The sequence below is a fragment of the Diaphorina citri genome, unplaced genomic scaffold, assembly GCF_000475195.1.
Source record: "Diaphorina citri unplaced genomic scaffold, Diaci psyllid genome assembly version 1.1 scaffold210, whole genome shotgun sequence".
In the NCBI taxonomy this organism is placed as follows: domain Eukaryota; kingdom Metazoa; phylum Arthropoda; class Insecta; order Hemiptera; family Psyllidae; genus Diaphorina; species Diaphorina citri.
The window spans coordinates 44491-58146 of NW_007377647.1; positions in this window are offsets into that span (position 1 = coordinate 44491).

The window sequence follows — 13656 nt, forward strand, 5'->3', positions numbered from 1 at the left end:
AAGAGTTAAACAGTGGCGATTCTTCATGGAGGCTAGGGAAGAAAAGATACAAAAAGCCCACCTGAGGCTTAGGTGTAGGGGCAAAGAGCCCCTAAAGGATGGGTTAAGCTTCCACGAATCTCATTGGAAGAAAAGCTTCCCTTCATCTTGTATTTTTTTTTTTTTTTTTTTTTTTTTTTTTAAAAAAAGGGTTGGTTGAATTGGGTTTGGGATATCTGATGGGTCTGCTTCTGGGCTGAGTGGAGTTTTGGTGGGATTGTGGTAAATGAGGAATAAACAACCTTAAAAATTGGATTTTACTGAAAGCAAAAACACTGTACCTACCTATCTTCTTTCTAAAAACCTCAGAAAGAAGTTAAAGAAAAGTTCAGGAATCGACAGTTCTCGAACGAAATGGTTAGTCCGATTTTGACTATTTTACCGAACAATGTTCATATTCAGCACAAGATGATTTGTTTTTGGAGGCTTTTGTGTGACTTCTACCACTCTACCAGCAGTTCAATGAATAAGCTACAAAGCAACTAATATCGCAATGGAGGATAAGTATTCAGATGGACGATTTTGAGATTTTTGACGGTTAGTCCGATTTTGACTAAATTTTACCGAACAATGTTCATATTCAACACAAGATGATTTGTTTTTGGAGAAGATGATTTGTTTAACTGGTTTAACACTAGATGATTTGTTTTTGTGTGACTTCTACCATCTACCAGCAGTTCAATGAATAAGCTACAAAGCAACTAATATCGCAATGGAGGATAAGTATTCAGATGGACGATTTTGAGATTTTTGAGGAAGCGTTGAGATTACTTATAAATCGATTTTGTGCTCCTCCGCACAAAACACAAGTGACATTTTCTTTTCTTCAAAGACCCTTATGATAATTTTCTTACCAAATAATCACAGTAGAAGATACCTTTTTTAGTCCGTCCTTCCTTTATTATTACTAATAATAAAAGGTATAAGGGACGGACTATTGTATTCGCTTCGGTGTCGTCTGTCTTAACGATGACCCCAAAGTCCCCTCAACTGCAAATTATCAAAATATCTAATACCTACTCATAGGGATTTTCCTGATGATGTATCAAGGCCCGGGTCTACAGATTCTTGTTGATGTACCTAGGTATCTATTTTGTTGATCTCGGATTATTCTTGGAGACTATGCCCGAACAGATAAAATTCATTAGCATTCGGATATTTTGGATACAAAGATTGTCGATTTGAGTTTGAGGTCTACATTTTCATATTAACTTCTACAAATGCTAGAAGACAGTATCCGCTTTGTTGCCCTATAGAAATTGACATTTTGGGTTTTCTCTTTGTGTGCGCTTTCTTCAAAATAAACTAATAACCCAAATAATTGGCTTAACTTGTTGCCCTATAGAAATTGACATTTTGGGTTTTCTCTTTGTGTACGCTTTCTTCAAAATAAACTAATAACCCAAATAATTGGCTTAATTGATTGAAATCGATAACAGTAGTTGCCCAAGGATTTCAGGGTCTTCCTTTACAAAAAGGTTTCTACCCACCTGGTTTTGATAGTGACATGATTATTTGGAGTAGTTGTAGTGATGGTTTTTTGTGTCAGAATAGAAGTTAAGGACAATACAAGAAACTAAACTAAAGGCCATTGACTGAGCAGTGTGTAAAATTTGTAAATGGGATTAGAGACAGAAATCTCTGTGTCCATTTCTTCCTTTTCTCTTCTGATTTTGAATAAAGGCAGAGTCATTGTTTAGGCCTTCAGCCCATTTTTTTTTTAATATAATTACATCTACACTTGATCTATTTGAACGAATCAAAATAAGATCAAGCAATAACTGATGTATTGCATACACACACACACCACCCATTGATCTTGAACCCCCGGGGGTTTTTTCAAAACCACGTTTAAAATCTTATTCGTCAAATACCTAGGGTAAGTAATTTCTAACTCTTCAGTCTGTGACCAGAGTTTTTCAAGTCCTGTATACATATTTATTTGATTTGTTAGCTCAGGTTGCTAAAGTAAATTTACACAGAGGTCGTCGTGTAAATTTATATTAATTGTGTAAGCTTATATTGATTAATCATGTAAAATTATAACAATAGGGTCATTATAATGACTAATGACTCAATCACACACACATCACACACACACACACATACATACACACACTCATACTAGTTTATAACTTTATATGAACAGGTCAGGCTTTTGGTTCATGGTATTATAGTGTTTCATTGCTGAAATGGTAGGGGATGGTGTTTCATCTTTTCATCTTTTGGGACTAAAAAAAGGTTGTTGTCAGGATTATCTCTGAGACGAGCATCCGCAACTCTAAACTTTATGTTGCTTGTAAGCTCAGAGCTATTGATGCGATTCGTCAGGATGTTTTTGAGATATTTAGTCTGATTGTTTTTTAGTCCGTCCTTCCTTTATTATTATTACTAATAATAAAAGGTATAGGGGACGGACTATTGTATTCGCTTCGGTGTCGTCTGTCTTTCACTTGATTTTGTTAGCAGACGAAAATTAGAAATGGGCCATTGACTCGAAGCTGAATAAAATTAGCACCTTCTCGAATTAACAGAGGAAAAAGAGTTTCACTTTCAATATGAGGAATTGAGTTCAGGTTTTTTTTTTTTTTTTTTTTTTTTTAAGAGGTTTGACAGAGGCTGTAACTGCCCTAGGTTAGAACCATATTAGTAGCGGTGGAGGTACCCCTTACACCTACGTCACTGGAAACCTACTCTGTACGCCACTGAAATGGATTGAAATCGGGATGAAGGTTTCATGGCTATTTCGGTTGACTTTTGTTTTGGCCTCACTGGAAACTTGCTTTTGTTACCCCGGTCCCTGGGTCTATAATCTCATGTTAAACTCACATGTTACCGAATAAATCGATGTAGAGAAACTTCTCTGAGAGTTGCAACGTTTAGTCGTGACATCATTCCATGCTCAAAACCCTATTAAATTTGATCTAGTGAATCTCTTGGTTCAAAATAGACCTAGACACTGAGTTTGTCCTATCCGTTGGATAAACCAATGGAGAAGTAGTCAAAGCTCACAGTCTAACAAGGGCTATGGACAAAAGAGCCAAATACCTACTGACCTGGGTCATCTGGGTTATTTGGAGAGTTTTCCTTCTGAAGAAAACTAGATTTTTGGATTGTTTCCATTTGCGAAGTTTTGGGTTTCACAGGGATAATTGTATAAGAAAATGATGTGAAGGAAGAAGAGAAAGAGCTACCTGGTTCTTGATGTATCTAGTGGGGGTGGGATTGTGTGGGAGTGAGAAATGGTGAATGAAGTTAGACTGCGTGGGTGTAAACAAAGGGGAGCCTTCCGCGTTATCCACTTCTCTCTTCTCCACCTCTTCCTCCTCTTTCTCCTCCTCCTCCTTCTTCTTTTCCGCATTCTACTCCTGCTACATCCCTACTTCACGTCTCCTTATTTCCCCGTTGTTCTCATTATCTCAAGTGAAAAGCCTTGGGTTCTATAGCTAGGAATGGGTAGGTAGGTATAGGTATATGAAGGTAGGGATAGGGTAAGTGTACCATTTATTCGCCCACTTTAAAAACGTACCATTTATTGGCCCACCTGCCCACATTTATTTTTCTATTTTTTTGTTTTTATGACTACAATTTTTGAATAGCACTGGTTTGATAGCAGTCTTTAAGCCCTTTCTTTTGATGAAATTGGATCTTGAAAAAGTTCGTCCAGTTCAGACTTATGTGGCGTATGGTAAAGGTGGGCCAATAAATGGTACGTTTTTTAGGTGGGCGAATAAATGGTACACTTACCCTAGGTAGAAAAAGAGAGAAAGAGAAAAAAGGGACTTGGGGAGGAAAAGGAGAGAATTAACCCTTATGTCTCAAAATATTTTTATTTTGGTCCACATGCATATCAGGTTCTAAATGGGTCTTTCTATCTTTTCCCCTTGTCAAAAAAAAACATTTGGCGTTTCGAGCTAGGGTTGTGAGCCCTTCTTCTTGCTCTCTGAGAAGGGTTTTAATGTGTTGTGTGTGGGAGTCTATTGCTTAATATTTAGATAGCTCTAACCCTTTTCTTGAAGGGTAATGTAATATGCTTGAAATGTAAGTCCCCAGTGGTGACGGGATTGGTGTATTGTTTAGACAGGAGTATTAAAGCTGAAATGGAGGAAAACATGGAGCAAGGCCTCTTTAGTCTTTACCTCTCACCCGATATGTATTAATTTGGTGCTGTTAAAATGAACTAACCAATATTGAGGTTTCTATATGGGAGTAAATAAGCACTACACATAAGTAATAGATGTAGGTTTCTCAATAATTTGAGATACGAGAAGTTCATTATTTGAGGGTTAGTTTGGAAGGTTTTTTTTAACGTTTCTACAGAATACGCCACTCGTCGAAGCCTCAAGCTCCAAAAACTTCTCCCCTTTAACTGTTTTTCACTTTGATAATATTTATTTACTTTTCCATTTTGGAAATCCTCTCCAATATGAACGTTGGGAGTTGTTTGAACACGTAGTAAGTAATATAGATTACCTTACTTCACTTCTAAGGTACATTTGGGAGGGAGAAGAGAGGGAATTTAATGGAGAAGCAACTGAGATAATAGAGACCAACGCACGACGTTTATACTCGTAAGTTTAGTGGAATCCTTTTTCGGTGAGAGGAGTCAGATGATACTGTTAATAAGTTAGTGAGGAAGATTTTAATTTAGGACAATCCTTAGCAACTGCATTATAGATGGGGATTCCCTGAGTTGTTCTTGTGTGATATGAATGAATTGAAAATACATCAAAATCGAACAGCAAATCTGAACAACAACAAATTTGAAAATCTGATTGGTTCATAAAAATACATCAATACCGATATTATGTCGGATAAGTGTAAATCGGCCTTTATCTAATTTAGGACAATCCTTAGCAACTGCATTATAGATGGGGATTCCCTGAGTTGTTCTTGTGTGATATGAATGAATTGAAAATACACATGGAGAAGCAACTGAGATGATAGAGATGACCAACGCACGACGTTTATACTCGTAAGTTTAGTGGAATCCTTTTTCGGTGAGAGGAGTCAGATGATACTGTTAATAAGTTAGTGAGGAAGATTTTTAATTTAGGACAATCCTTAGCAACTGCATTATAGATGGGGATTCCCTGAGTTGTTCTTGTGTGATATGAATGAATTGAAAATACATCAAAATCGAACAGCAAATCTGAACAACAACAACAAATTTGAAAATCTGATTGGTTCATAAAAATACATCAATACCGATATTATGTCGGATAAGTGTAAATCGGCCTTTATCTCGTGGACTGATTGGACCTATCCAAAGGTCATACCGGAGTTCAACGACCCCGGAGCAAAAATTAGCATTTTTCTGCTGAAAATGCAATCTTTTTCTTGCAACAACTTTTTCTCCCACTTTCTCCTTTTAGCTTCGGGCAAACATAAAAAGGTCAATTTTGAGAAGTTCAAAGGGTAACGTACTCCATGTCCAGGGTAGCGTGTACCTACACTACGTGTTATGCAACAAGGAATTTTGAGAAGTTCAAAGGGTAACGTACTCCATGTCCAGGGTAGCGTGTACCTACACTACGTGTTATGCAACAAGGACGATAAGTTCAAAGGGTAACGTACTCCATGTCCAGGGTAGCGTGTACCTACACTACGTGTTATGCAACAAGGAAACCTCAATCCAGTAGGACATGTTCCCATAGGTAGTTAGGTGGGTACTAGGTAGTCATTTATTATAACAGTGATTATCATCAGAGCTTACCCGTAATCAACGCGATTACTCCGCCATTAGCATGAACCTGGAGTCAGATGATCCGAGCGATAATGTCTTGCAAACCCCTTATCACCGACAACCATCTGATAAGGCAACTATAATCCCAGTCAAATCGCCTCAGATGTGATTAATGCAATTGTTTCCAGTGTTCAATTACTAGGCGGGAGTCTGACAGGGTACGCTGTATACGGTGGAGGGCCCGGTGTCATAAATTACAAAAATTACCATGTTAGTTGTGAGTTTTATATGACATCATCCCTTTTATTACTCACCGGTTGTTTATGCAATTTACAACGCGCTCAGTACTTGTCGGAACTTGTATGATTATTTCTGTCTCACGAGTAGTCATTTATTATAACAGTGATTATCATCAGAGCTTACCCGTAATCAACGCGATTACTCCGCCAGTAGAATGAACCTGGAGTCAGATGATCCGAGCGATAATGTCTTGCAAACCCCTTATCACCGAACACCATCTGATAAGGCAACTATAATCCCAGTTGTGAAGTGTATTGATTTGTTTCAATATCTCTCTAACGGTTTGTCAGGTTTTGAAGATAGTAGGCAAAAATATTCAACACACCAACGAAATTTTCTCGTCAGATCTTGGACTTGATAAGGGTCATGGAGTCCTTATTTCTGAATGAGTTCTAGAGTATAATCAACCAAAAAGTACTTCTAGATATTATTAGGCATCCTGTATCTTAAATCTTAATGCATCTTCAATAAATAACATCATCATAACAATAATAATCCAGTCCAGATCTTTCCAGATTTGAAGACCTCGAAATCGATCCCAAGATTTCCAAACACACCTGATTCTAAATCCTAAGGGTCTCTAAAGATCTTTTCAATTCTAATAATGCACTTGTTCATGGGTTAACAGTTAACCCGATCAAACCCCAGGGGTAAGGTAGCGATGGTATCTCTTATTTCAGAGCTGCTTTGCCTCCGATTTTGTCTGGTTAATTTTTTGTTTCTTTAACTTTCTGTGATCATTCGCAGTCGATAGAGCTCTAAGTTAGCGTTCCGCAGGGATGCTAGATGGGACCTTTCCCCTTTTCCGCAAGATGCGTACAATATTTTCACCGTGGCAAGAGGAACAACTTTCCTGTCAAACTATTTTTGTTCGGAGGTTCGGACTTGAACGGATCAAAAACCTGACGAAGCAAAAGAGATGAAGAATCAGAAGATGAAAAAGAAGAAGATGAGAAGAAGAGCAGTAGAAACCAGGTTTGAACCTGTCTAGTGAAGTTTTCTTCTAACAAAGAAGATCTTTCAAAGAAGAAGAACAAGAAAAAGGTTACTTCAGTTTAATGCTCAAGCCTTTAATGCTATTGATTTATGGTAAACAATTTTATACTTGTTAAAGGTTTCTTTTTGTTTAGCAATCTATTAGGGGCCCTGTTTCTTTCTCTTGTATCCTAGGCCATAAAATTCCGTGACACGTCTTTACAAGTACGACGAAAAGAAACGTATTCACAGTACACACCTTTTACATGCACGTAAATTTCACAGGCATTTTATTTATGCTGACACTTTGTGGTGGTGAAATTTTCGGAACTGACGAAGCAAAAGAGATGAAGAATCAGAAGATGAAAAAGAAGAAGAAGAAAATGAGAAGAAGAACAGTAGAAACCAGGTTTGAACCTGTCTAGTGAAGTTTTCTTCTAACAAAGAAGATCTTTCAAAAGAAGAAGAAGAAGAACAAGAAAAAGGTTACTTCAGTTTAATGCTCAAGCCTTTAATGCTATTGATTTATGGTAAACAATTTTATACTTGTTAAAGGTTTCTTTTTGTTTAGCAATCTATTAGGGGCCCTGTTTCTTTCTCTTGTATCCTAGGCCATAAAATTCCGTGACACGTCTTTACAAGTACGACGAAAAGAAACGTATTCACAGTACACACCTTTTACATGCACGTAAATTTCACAGGCATTTTATTTATGCTGACACTTTGTGGTGGTGAAATTTTCGGAAAGCGAGGTTCTTCCGGGAATGGGATGGGTATGAAACCACGATGTTTCTCAAATAGGTTTCGTATTTTAGAACGAAGGGAGAGAAAGTGAGTCAGAGAGAGAAAGGAAGTAAGTGAGAAGGAGAGAGAGAGAAAACAGGCTTTGTTAGAAGGAACAAAGGAAGCAGTAGGCACGTAGGCAGCTCATTTTGAGGGCTTCTACTTTCTCTTGTTGGCTGAACTCCTTTCTCTTTCGCTTCCAGAGCCTTGTACCATACCTGGGATAATCTGGGATATCCGCCCATCTGAATCTTAGTTACATATAATATACCTCTGAAATCCTAATACCGAAAGGCCAATACCGGAACGCTTACACCTACACCAAAGGAACTTCATCAAAGCAACAAGAAGTGAGTCAGAGAGGGAAAGGAAGTAAGTGAGAAGGAGAGAGAAAGAGAGAAAACAGGCTTTGTTAGAAGGAACAAAGGAAGCAGTAGGCACGTAGGCAGCTCATTTTGAGGGCTTTTACTTTCTCTTGGTGGCTGAACTCCTTTCTCTTTCGCTTCCAGAGCCTTGTATACCATACCTGGGATATCCGCCCATCTGAATCATATAGTTATAATATACCTCTGAAATCCTAATACCGAAAGGCCAATACCGGAACGCTCACACCTACACCAAAGGAACTCCATCAAAGCAACAAGAACTCCATCATCACCTAGGTTAGAACCATATTAGTAGCGGTGGAGGTACCCCTTACACCTACGTCACTGGAAACCTACTCTGTACGCCACTGAATACGTATAAGTGTATATGGATTTATATTTATATCTTTCCCTATTGGAAATCTCACGCCACACCACTGACAGTTAAGTCACAAATCAAACTAGCGACCACGACGGCAAACGACACAGTTCTGCGAAATGGGGATTTTTCTTTCTTTTCGCCTCTCAAATTTAATTGATAATGAAAATTAACGTAACGCACCGCTCGACCGGGAGGTGAAGACAGAAAGAACAATTGCCAACTTTTTTTTTAGCATGTTGTAGGTATACGAGTAGATCCCTTATATCTCTACCTACATTAGTATTTATTTATTGCTCATTACATCAACATCTTATTCTGCTTCTTCTTTTTTTACTGCCATTTCTTCTTCTTCTTTTTCTTCGCCTTCTTCTTATTCTTCTTCCTCTCTTTCGACAGAGTTCTTCTCATTCATCATTCTGATCCGTGCTTTGTGTATGTTCGTTTTCTGTAGCTGCAGGCTAGGCTGGAGTATTATTGTTCTCTTAGCTGTATGTCAGATCACGATAGCACAACTTATAGGTCAAAAGTTGAAGTGCTACCAGTTTGAACTCTCCAAGATAATAAAGTAAACAAACTGTGACTGCTGATCTGAAAGTTGCACTTGGATTTGAAAAGTGGACGCTGTTGAAGTGAGAGATCTTGGTAATCTTGTTTGTTTGGAAGTTCAATAGTCAACACAGTGGTCATTGTTCAGAGAGTCATGCTGGGTATCGGGGTGCAAGCAGCCTCAGAGAGAGGATTAGCAGACTTCATAAATATAGGATCTCAGATATTACTGAAACACCTATGTAGGTACGAGAAATTTCTTGTTTTCGTATTGGGAAGGTTGAGATACACCTTAGAGATATGACGTACCTACTCTTACATTTCTATTGCCCACCACACAGGTAGAAACAAAGGATACCAGTTTTCTTCTACGGTCTTCCCAGATTAGGACTCTTTCTGAAGAGGTTCTTCACTCCGGGTTGAAACTTGACGGACTGGAGTTTGAATCCTGTGACAGGCTGGCAGGTTTTTGTACGCCCACATTCAACAGTAAGGTGCGTGCCAACTATAAAAAGTGTAAAATGTCATTTAATTCAGTGACGTTCCCACACGGTCACCCATCCAAATACATGCCATGCTTGACGAAGCTTAACTCCAAGCGCCAGTATTGATCTATGGAGAACTGATTCCTGATTCGTTCATCTGTTTAGTCATCTTCTTCAGAAAGCTGACGTTATCAGATTGCAAGATGGTTACAGATTGTATTTTACATAATTGTATTTGTAGGTAGTTGTGACTAGTGACAGACACCACTTTATTATCCTCAACGTAAAACTTAACATAAAACGGCATCGCTCCACTATTTACCTATTTATCTAGGTATCTATGTATTTATCTATTTACACAATTTATGTATCAATGTTATCATTTGCAATCTGATGAGCTTGTAAATTATAAGTCGAGAACAAAGACGCGAGCCAGGAAGGAAGAAGAAGAAGAAGAGCAAGAAGAAGAAGAAGAAGAAGAAGAAGAAGAAGAAGAAGAAGAAGAAGAAGAAGAAGAAGCATGGTACCAGTAAGTTGATTAGATAGACTGTTGGGAGTCGAGAGAACCAATTTTGTAGTGCTGGCAGCAAGGTAGACCTGGTTCCTCGCAATGAAGACAATGAAGAGCAAGAAGAAGAAGAAAAAGAAGAGGAAGAAAAAGGACATAAAAGAAAGATAAATTATCACAAAGTGGGCAGATCGATTGCAGAAGAAGATAGTGGTAATATTAATAATCCGGACAGGTATTATAAACAATATTTCTTATTATGAATAGTATTTATATTATGTAGATATTTTATTTATACATAGTGGAGTAGGTATATAAATTGCATATTGAATAAGTATATGTATGTGACTATGTACATAGGTATTTCAAGTAATATAATTCAATGTGATAAGCACAGAGCACAGAAATACGAGGCTCTATACGACTCTTTATTACTACTAATAATAAACAATAAAAGTAATAATAATGTTCAGTATAATTATAATAATCAGAGGCGATGCAACGGTTGGGAAAATAGGGTCAAGTGTTAGGCATTTCCCAAATTGTATAGACTGCCCCACATGGCAGGGAACTCTGAAATAACAGAGAACTCTAGAGCTCACAAAACCAGGGCCCTTCAGTAGCTTCCATTACACAATGGTCCATCGACATCGCTTAAAACACGTTTACAGTAGTCTACCTACATCTACACTATAAACATTTTCTTTCCTTCCACCGAAATCCTTTGATGCTATCTTATCTGGGTTTCAGGTAAAGTTGATCGATTTTGGTCGTCTTTGGAGGCTCCTAGCCTTGTTAAGACCTCTCTACTGAGAACGCTAGTACATTTCCGTTTCAAGACCGCCACTAGTTTTCTCTTTATTATTCTTTCTGACTTCGAAGGTCAAACCCAACTTCACTCGAGAAGGAAGGCTTGGTCGGATTGGGGATTGTGGATCGTGCTTCAGAATCATTAATCAAGAAAACAATGGCACATAGCGCACGTGTTGGTCACAGACTTGTGTTCAAATGATCCAGCTAGGACTGAAGAAACGAAGAGAGAGCTTAGGAGTCTTAGGACACAGTCCAATCCAGGACTAAGGAGAATAACCCTGGACTAAGGAGTAAGGAGTGAGAGAAAGAACTTAACTTGGCACCAAGGAGAATAACTCGTGATTAAGGAGTGAGAGGCATAAGTCCAACTTGGAACTAAGCTTAGGACGAAAGATGACATTTGGGGATTAAGGAGGGACAGCCTAGGACCAACTTACCTTAAGACTTAGTTCACTCAGGCAACAGTTAAGGATAAAGGGGACGGTTCACATCATCATTGTATTTTGACAAAAATGACACATCCACCAATATTGGAACACAACAATGAAGGTACATAGGTATTCTTTAACCACGATCGAATAAACTACGGGCTAAAAAATCCCGGAGGGACGGATCCAGCTTGTTGTCCATATTTTATTTCTCTTCTCTTGTTGCCCTATAGAAATTGACATTTTGGGTTTTCTCTTTGTGTGCGCTTTCTTCAAAATAAACTAATAACCCAAATAATTGGCTTAACCCAACTTGGGACTAAGCTTAGGACGAAAGATCACATTTGGGGATTAAAGAGGGACAGCCTAGGACCAACTTACCTTAAGACTTAGTTCACTCAGGACAAGAGTTAAGGATAAAGGGGACGGTTCACATCATCATTGTATTTTGACAAAAATGACACATCCACCAATATTGGAACACAACAATGAATCCTACCTGGTTTTGATAGTGACATGATTATTTGGAGTAATTGTAGTGATGTTTTTTTGTGTCAGAATAGAAGTTAAGGACAATACAAGAAACTAAACTAAAGGCCATTGACTGAGCAGTGTGTAAAAGGAATTAGAGGCAGAAATCTGTGTGTCCATTTCCTCCTTTTCTCTTCTGATTGTTTCTGATTTTGAATAAAGGCAGAGTCATTGTTTAGGTTTTAGGTCATCAGCCCAATTTCAAACTCTAATAAAATTAGACTACTAGCTTTAATACCTAGGTAGCAGCTAGGGACTTATATTTGTCGCGTTATTTCTAAATTTCTATGCGTGTGATTAGAACGGTTTTGATCTGGAGCTTTCTGGTTCTAGCACAAAATGACGTGTTCTTCCTTTTCTCTCCTGATTTTGATTAAAGGCAGAGTCATTGTTTAGGTCTTCAGCCCGATTTCAAACTCTAATAAAATTAGAATACTAGTTTTAATACCTAGGTAGCAGCTAGGGACCTATATTTGTCGCGTTATTTCTAAATTTCTATGCGTGTGATTAGAACGGTTTTGATCTGGAGCTTTCTGGTTCTAGCACAAAATGACATAGAACATAAAATCAGGGTAAGACATAAAATCAGAAAACAACATTTTTGTACATAATAAGTACCTAGGTAATAAATATTCGTGTTCAACACAATAAAATTGCTTTTCTCCCTCTTTTCTACATATAAGAATATAAGTTCTCATGATAAGTAATGTAGGTACTCATTTATGTTTAACATGACACGTGGGGATTTTATAATTACCCATTTGCATTGCAGGAGGAAAGATGAGGGATTTTATTTGCATTTCTACAGACATAGTAGGTAGAAGGAAAGAAAAATCTGGTGTGAACATCACACGACTTTCCTTATCCTATTGAATGGTGCTTATTTGGGTGTTCTGTTGTAACATTTACAATATCTCTAACCGTTTAGTCGATACAGCTGAAAACCGCCAAAAAGCGGTCGAAACCTGCCAAAAAGCGGTCAAAATACCGCCAGCCGCAGCGAATATTTTAACCAAACGTTTTGTGTTGCATCCTTGTCACATTTGTGAACTACATACCAAATTTCAAGTCTTTAGCTTATGCCGTTCCCGAGATATTGTTAAATTACACCGAAAACCGCCAAAAAGCGGTAAAATGCCGCCAACCGTTGCACCGATCTCAAAAGTTTCGTGTCGCATCCTTGTCCCGCCAAAAAGCGGTAAAATGCCGCCAACCGTTGCACCGATCTTAACCAAAAGTTTCGTGTCGCATCCTTGTCACACTACGCCAAAAAGCGGTAAAATGCCGCCAAGCGTTGCACCAATCTTAACCAAAAGTTTCGTGTCGCATCCTTATCACATTTGAAAGACACATACCAAATTTCAAGTCTCTAGCTCTTACCATTCTCGAGATATTTTGTTTACAGACAGACAGACACACAGACACACAGTTTTTGACCGGTTGAATTGGGTTTGGGATATCTGATGGGTCTACTTCTGGGCTGAGTGGAGTTTTGGTGGGATTGTGGTAAATGAAGAATAAACAACCTTAAAAATTGGATTTTACTGAAAGCCAAAACACTGTATCTACTTATCTTCTTTCTAAAAACCTCAGAGGAAGCCAGCCTTGTTATGTAGCTTAGTTGGTAGTGCGTCTACCTTCTAAGCGCTAGGCCGCGGGTTCGATTCCCGTTCGGGGCGGATTTTATCCTGATGGGATAATGTTCGTTCTCGGAACGCCTGGCTTTCTCCTATCCTGTCTTCCTTCTCTCTTCGATTTTCGGGACGATAAGACCATAGCAGTTACAGTTCCCTTTGTCAAACCTCTTAAAAAAAA